General features: G+C 48.1%; 1 pseudogene; it reads left to right on the top strand.

Annotated features, from left to right (window-relative positions):
* The first annotated feature begins 5,199 nt into the window (after positions 1-5,199).
* LOC110289052 lies at positions 5,200-6,627 on the top strand (annotated as a pseudogene).
* The last annotated feature ends 1,631 nt before the right edge of the window (positions 6,628-8,258 follow it).

Here is an 8,258-nt window from a genome sequence, read left to right as displayed (position 1 = left end):
CTATGCCATTATTCCTCACAGAGCACTCACACTCCCATAGGTCCTCACAGAGCACTCACACTGCCATCAGTCCTCTCAGAGTACTCACTCTGCCATCACTCTTCACAGAGCACTCACAGTGCCATCTATCATCACAGAGCACTCACTGGGCCATGGTTCTTAACAGAGCACTTACTCCTCACCTGGTCCTCAGAGAGCACTTTTCTGTCATCAAAAGTCACAGATCATGAATTCTGCCATGCCTCTTGAAAGAGCACTCAATCTGCCATTTGTCCACAAAAGCACTCACACTGCCTTGGGTCATCACACTGCATTCACTCTTCCATGGGTCTTCACAGAGCACTTACTCTTCCATGGCTCCTGGCAGAGTACTCACTCTGCCATATGTCCTCACAGGGCACTTACTCTGCCATATGTCCATTCAGAGCACTCACTCTGCCATGGCTCCTCACAGAGCACTCACTCTGCCCTCAGTTCTCCCAGAGCATTTACTCTGCCCTCAGTCCTCACAGAGTACTCACTGTGCCTTGGTTCCTAGCATAGCACTTTCTCTGCCACTGGTCCTCAGTGAGTACTCACTCCACCATCAAACCTCACAGAGCATGCACTCTGCCATGTCTCCTGACAGACCACTCACTCTGCCATTAGTCCTCACACAGCACTCACTCTGTCATGGGTCCTCACAGAGCACTAAATCTGCCATGGGTACTCACAGATCACTCACTCTGCCATCTATCATCACAGAGCACTCACTCTTCCCTGGGTCTGAAAATAGCACTCACTCTGCCATCAGTCCTCAGAGAGCACTCACTATGCCATCAGTCCTTACTGAGCCCTCACTCTGATATGGGTCCTGATTGTCACTCACACTGCCATCAGTCATTACAGAGCACTCACTCTGCCATCAGTCCTCACCAATCACACACTCTGCCATCTATCCTCACAGAACACTCACTCTGTCATCAGTCCTCACAGAGCACTCACTCTGCCATTTGTCCACAATCAGCATTCACTCTGCCATGGGTCCTCATAGATAGAGCACTCATTCTACCATCTATCATCACAGATCACTCACTCTGCCCTCAGTCCTCACAGAGAACTCAGTCTAACATGGGTCCTAACAGAACACTCATTCTGCCATCAGTCCTCTCAGAGCCCTCACTCTGACATCACTCCTCACAGAGCACTCACTGTGCCATCTATCATCACATAGCACTCACTGTCCCATGGTTCCTAACAGAGCACTTTCTCTGCCACTGGTCCTCAAAGAGCACTCCCTCTGCCATCATTCCTCACAGAGCACTCACTCTGCCATTTGTCCTCACAGAGCACTAATTCTCCCATGGGTACTCACAGATAACTCACTCTGACATCTATCATCACAGAGAACTCTCTCTTCACTTGGTCTGCACATAGCATTCACACTGCTATCAGTCCTCACAGAGCACTCACTTGACTATGAGACCTCACAGAACACTTACTCTCCATCAGTGCTCCCAGAGCACTCACTCTGCCATCAGTTTTCATGGAGCACTCACTCTGCCATGGGTCTTCTCAAAGCACTCATTCTACAATGGAAAATCACAGAGCACTCACTCTTCATCTGTTCTCACTGAACACTCACTATGCCATCTGTCTTCACAGTGCACTAACTCTGCCCTTGGTTCTCACAGAACACTCACTCTGCCATCAGTCCTCACTGAGCACTCACTCTGCTTTCAGTCCTCACAGAGCACTCACTTGACTATGAGACCTCACAGAACACTTACTTGCCATCAGTGCTCCAGAACACTCACTCTGCCATCAGTTTTCACAGAGCACTCACTCTGCAATGGGTCTTCACAAAGCACTCAGTCTGCAATAGAAAATCACAGAGCACTCACTCTCCTATCAGTCCTCACTGAGCACTCGCTCTGCTATGGATCCTCACAGAGCCATGAGGACCCATGGCCTAGTGTGTGCTCTGTGAGGACTTATGGCACAGTGAGTGCTTTGTGAGGACATATGGCAGATTGAGTGCTCTCTGAGGGCTAATGCTTTAGTGAGTGCTCTCTGAGGACCCATGACAGAATGAGTGCACTGTGAGGACTGATTGCAGAGTTAGTGCTATGTTAAAACCCATGGCAGAGTAAGTGCTCTGTGAGGAATGATGTCAGAGTGAGTTCTCTGTGAGGACCCATGGCAGAGTGAGCAATCTGTGATGATAGATGGTAGAGTGAGTTCTCTGTGAGGACCCATGGCAGAGTGAATGCTCTGTGAGGACTGATGACAGAGTGAGTGCTATGTTAAAATCCAGGGAGGAGGGAGTGATCGGTGATGATAGATGACAGAATAAGTAAGTGCTAAGTAAGTGCTCTCTTAGACCCATGGAAGAGTGAGTGCTCTGTGAGAACCCCAGGCAGAGTGAATGCTGTTTGTGGACAAATGGTAGAGTGAGTACTCTGTCAGGAGACTTGGCAGAGTGTATGCTTTGTGAGGTTTGATGGCAGAGTGAATACTCTGTGAGGACTGATGTCAGAGATATTGCTCTGTGAGGACCCACTGAGGAGTGGGTGCTGTGTGAGAACATATGGCAGAGTGAGTGCTCTGTGAGGACTGATGGCAGGTGACTGCTCTGTGAGGACCAAGAGAAGAGTGTATGTTCTGTGATACAGATGGCAGAGTGATGAGTGCTCTGTGAAGACTGATGGAGATTGAGGGCTCTGTGAGTTCCCAATGCAGAGTGAGTGCTCTGTGGGGACACATGGCAGATGAGTGATCTGTGTGGATAGCTGGAAGAGTAAGTACTCTATGAGTACCCATGGCAGAGTAAATGCTCTGTGGAAACCAATGGCAGAGTGAGTGATTAGGGAGGACCCATAGCAGAGTTCATGTTGTGTGATGATAGATGGCAGAGTGAGTGCTCTGTGAAGACTGATCACAGAGTGAGTGATCTCTGAGGACCAGTGGCAGAGTAAGTGCTCTATGAGGAGCCATGGCAGAGTGAGTGCTCTGTGATGATAGATGGCAGAGTGAGTGCTATGTGAGAATCCAGGGAAGAGGGAGTGCTCTGTGATGATAGATGGCAGAATGAATGCTTTATGGGGACCCATGGCAGAGTAAGTGCTCTGTGAGGACCCATGGCAGAGTGAGTGCTCTTTGTGGATGAATGGAAGAGTGAGTGCTCTGTCTGGAGACATGGCAGAGTGCATGCTTTTGAGTTTTGATGACAGAGTGAGTGCTCTCTGAGGACCAGGTGCAGAGTATGTGCTCTGTTAAGAACCATGCCAGAGTGAGTGCTCTGTGATGATAGATGGCACAGTGAGTGCTCTGTGAAGAGTGATGGCAGAGTGAGTGCTCTGAGAGGACTGATGGCAGACTGAGTGCTCTGTGAGGAGACATGGCAGAGTGAGAGCTCTGTGAGGACTGATGGCAGAGTGAGTGCTCTGTGAGGACTGTTTCCAGAGTGAGGGTTTGTGAGGATCCATAACAAAGTGAGTGCTCAGTGAAGACTGATGGCAGAGTGAGTGCTCTGTGAGGGCCAAGGGAAGAGTGAGTGCCCTGTGAGGACAGATGGCATAGTGAGTGCTCTGTGAGGACTGAGGAGAGTGAGTGCTTTGTGATTATCCATTGCAGAATGAGTACTTTGTGAAGACCCATGGCAGAGTGAGTGCTCTATGAAAGCTTATGGCAGAGCCAGTGCTCTGTGAGGACTGATGGCACGGTGGGTGCTATGTGCAGACCCAGGGAAGAGTGAGTGCTCTGTGAGTACCCATTACAGAGTGAGTGCTTTGTGTGGACCAATGGCAGAGTGACTGCTCTATGAAATCTGATGGCAGAATGAGTGCTCTGGGAGGACTATTGGCATAGTGAGTGCTCTGAAGGTACTGATGGCTAAGTGTGTGCTCTGTGAGGACCCATGTCAAAGTGAGTGTTCTGTGAGGTATGATGGCAGAGTGAATGCTCTGTAGGACAGATGGCAGAGTAAGTGTTCTGTGTTGACCTATGACAGAGTAAATGCTCTATATGGACACATGGAAGAGTGAGTGATTTTTGATAATAGATGGCAGTGTGACTGTTCTGTGAGGACTCATGGCAGAGCAAGTGCTCTTTGAGAACCCATGGCAGAGTGAGTGCTCTGAGTGGAATGATGGCCCAGCGAGTGCTGCGTGAGGACCATGGCAGAGTAAGTTGTCTATGAGGATTCATTGAAGAGTGAGTGCTCTGTGAGGAATGATGTCAGAGTGAGTGCTCTGTGAAGAATGATCTCAGACAGAGTGTGTTGTGAGGAACCATGGCAGCCAATATAAGGGAAGGGTTTCCTGCTCTCTGGGTCTCCTCTCCTGAAGCTGATCATCTATCTCTCTCTCGAGATGCATTAAAGCTTTATTGCAGAAGGATCCGAGTGTCCTGCGTGCATTCTTGCTGGCGAGAAGGTAATGTGGGTCATCTGGTGCAGGAAATCTGGGATCAAATCGCTGGCATTGAGGAGAACTCCTGGAGATTGGGTGGATTCAGAACTGCAAGGAAAAGGTAAGTTCGGAGAGAGATGTCTGATCGTGAACCTCTTATCCCTTTTGATTTTGGTCTTAATCTAGATTCACCCTAGGAAGGGGCGGTAGAAGCTCTAGTCTTGGTTGCCCTGGCCCTCATTTTGTTTCTTATTGTTTCTTATTCTGTCCATCGAGGCTGGTGTTGAAATTTGAGGTGTGGTCAGTCCGATGTAGATAAGAGGCAGCATTGAGGTATCTTGTAAGCCTCCCATAAATAAGGGAGTGGAGCGCCGTTTACTTTCACTTTGCTTAAGGAGTACCATAAGTCGGGCATAGATCAGTCGCAGGCACTCACTTTATCATGGGCTCCTCACAGTCAGTGATCACCGCATTACAGGCAGTGCTAAAGCAACTCGACCTGCAGGTTGCCTCCTGTATGCTGCAGAACTTTGTTAAGGAGGTGGATCGCGTTGCTCCCTGGTATGCCTGTTCGGGGTCTCTAACTGTAGCCTCATGGAATAAGCTAGGAAGGGACCTTGACCGTAAGCATGAAGAGGGAGACTTATGCCTGGGCACCAAGGCAATTTGGAAGCTGATAAAAAACTGTCTAGAGGATAAAACCTGCCGACCCGCCATTGTGGAGGGACAGGGAACACTAGAAGAGGTTCAGGACAGTATGTCAGAAACCGAACGGAGCAAGAGAATGGGAGCTTGAAAAAAGAAAGACATGTCTAAGAAAAAGGGCCCTCCCCGGGATTCAGAAGGAAGGGGAGAGAGAAAGAAGGGCAGTNAAACTGAGCCCTCTACTAAGAAAAAGCCTTATACTAATCTTTATCCTATCCATGACTTGGAGGCCTTAGAGATTGATAGTTCAGGGTCCGAAGACCTAGATCCCAGTGAGGAGGCTGAATTAGAGGAGGAGGCAGCAAAATATGAAGAACAAAGATATAACCCTGACCGATGGTCATGATCAGGAAGTAATAAAAAGGGTAGCACACCAGCTACTGTGCCCACAGTGCTACCGCCTTATGAATTGCGGTATAGCGCTAACTCCTTTTTTCCTCAGGAAGAATTCAAAAAGATACAGGTGGCATTTCCAGTCTTTGATACTGGGGAGGCGGGGCGTATGCACGCCCCAGTGGACTATAAACAACTTAAAGAACTTGCTGAATCTGTCCGTAACTATGGGGTCAGTGCCAATTTTACTCTGGTTCAGGTCGAGAGATTCGGCAATATGGCCATGACCCCGTCAGATTGGCAAATGATAGCAAAGGCTACACTCCCTAATATGGGACAATATATGGAATGGAAAGCTCTATGATATGATGTGGCCCAAAATCAGGCCAGGGCCAATACCACAGCAATTGATGACAACCAGAGACAATGGACCTTTGAATTGTTGACCGGCCAAGGGCAGTATGCCGCCAATCAAATTAACTATCCTTGGGGGGCATACACCCAGATAGGGGCAGCTGCGGTCAAGGCTTGGAAGGCACTTACAAGAAAAGGGGAGGCTGGGGGTCACCTTACAAAGATTGTTCAGGGCCCCCATGAAACATTCTCTGATTTTGTGGCAACAATGACTGAGGCCGCAGCCCGGGTCTTTGGCGACCCCGAGCAATCCATGCCTCTAATTGAACAGCTCATTTATGAGCAAGCCACCCAAGAGTGTAGGGCGGCCATCACGCCAAGAAAAAACAAAGGGTTACAAGACTGGCTTAAGATATGTAGGGAGCTAGGAGGCCCTCTCACCAACGCGGGACTAGCCGCAGCTATATTGCAATCTCAGAGGCGCCCTAATGTCAACAAACAAAAGGCGTGTTCCAATTGTGGGAAAGCTGGACATTTGAAGAGAAATTGCCCTGTACCTGAACGCGCAAGAGGAGCTGTTCTCTGCTCCCGCTGCGGAAAGGGCTATCACAAGCCTAGTGAATGCTGCTCTGTCAGAGATGTAAAAGGAAGACTCCTGCCCCTGATAGGTGAAGTTAATCCCTCACCGTCAAAAAACGGGGTGCTGGGCCCCCGATCCCAGGGCCCTCACAAATATGGGAGCCGCTTTGTCAAAAGCCAGAGCAGGACAGAGGAGATGACACCCGACGAGTCACAGGAGTGGACTTGCACACCACCTCCAGTTTCTTACTCATGCCCCAAATGAATGTGCAACCAATCCCCGTTAAGTCTCCTGGACCCTTATCCCCTCGGACTATGGGTCTCATTATTGGGCGAGGATCTCTCACTTTACAAGGCCTTGTGGTTCATCCTGGGGTAGTGGACCACCAACCCTGCAAGACATTCAAGTCCTTTGCTCCTGCCCCCAAGGTATTTTTTCCATTAGCCCAGGAGATAGAATTGCACAATTAATATTCTTGCCCAGCCCCGATAAGGATAAAAGAATTGAGAGGTGTGGGTTCTTCTGGCCCCGATTCAGCCTATCTAGTTATGCCTTTGAATGCCAGGCCTACTCTACATCTTTTTATTAATGACAAAGATTTTGAGGGGATTATGGACACCGGAGCAGATAAGAGTATCATTTCATCTTACTGGTGGCCCAAGAGCTGGCCTGTTACAAAATNTTCTCATTCTTTACAAGGCCTGGGTTATCAATCTTGCCAGGCGATTAGTTCATCCACCCTGACATGGCAAACCTCAGAAGGACAGAGGGGCCTGTTTACTCCATATGTGCTCCCGCTGCCGGTTAACCTATGGGGCAGAGATGTGCTTTCTGAGATGGGAATCACATTAACCAATGAATACTCAGTTCAGGCCACTAATATTATGAAGAAGATGGGGTACACAAAGGGATTGGGAAGCAAAGAACAAGGTAGACTTGAGCCTGTCTCCCACAACAGTAACCCAGGCAGACGGGGCTTGGGTTTTTCCTAGAGGCCATTGGGGTTACAAGACCCATTCCCTGTGTAACAGAGGAACCCGTGTGGGTCTCCCAATGGCCCCTATCCTCTGAGAAATTGGAGGCAGTCAACAAGTTAGTTACAGAACAGGTGAAGCTCGGACATTTGGAACCTTCCACGTCCCCGTGGAATACTCCAATTTTTGCCATAAAAAAGAAATCAGGCAAATGGAGGTTACTTTATGACCTCGAACAATTAATGCACAAATGAACCTTTTCGGCTCAATCCAGCGGGGTTTACCTCTGTTATCTGCCCTGCCTAAGCAATGGAAAATTGTCATTTTAGTCATTAAAGACTGTTTCTTTTCCATCCCTTTGTGTCACCAAGATCGACCAAGATTTGCTTTTACGATTCCAGCCCTTAATCATATGGAGCCTGATAAGAGGTTCCAGTGGAAAGTCTTCCCTCAGGACATGGCAAATAGCCCCACTATGTGCCAGCTTTTTGTACAGGCAGCATTAGAACCTGTGAGACAATATTTTCCCTCCTTACTGTTGTTACATTATATGGATGATATTCTTTTGTGCCATAAAGATATGATGCTTTTACAAAAATCCTATCCATTTTGATAAAAATGTTAACCCAATGGGGACTGCATATAGCTGAGAAAAGGTTCAGATTTCGGAAGTGGGTTCCTTTCTGGGAACCATTATTTTTCCAGATAAGATACTTCCTCAAAAATTGGAAATTCGCGGAGATCATTTACATACTCTTAATGATTTTCAAAAGTTATTGGGGGATATAAATTGGCTTAGGCCTTTTTTAAAGATTTCCTCTGCCGAGCTTAAACCTTTATTTGATATTTTAGAGGGGGATTCACATATCTCCTCTCCCAGAGCCCTAACTCCTGCGGCTAATAAAGCCTTGCAAGTAGTAG

Source organism: Mus caroli, unplaced genomic scaffold (genome assembly GCF_900094665.2).
Source record: "Mus caroli unplaced genomic scaffold, CAROLI_EIJ_v1.1 scaffold_15764_1, whole genome shotgun sequence".
Classification (NCBI taxonomy): Eukaryota; Metazoa; Chordata; class Mammalia; order Rodentia; family Muridae; genus Mus; species Mus caroli.
The sequence above is the reverse complement of the archived record's forward strand: the minus strand, read 5'-3'. Positions and strand labels throughout refer to the sequence as shown.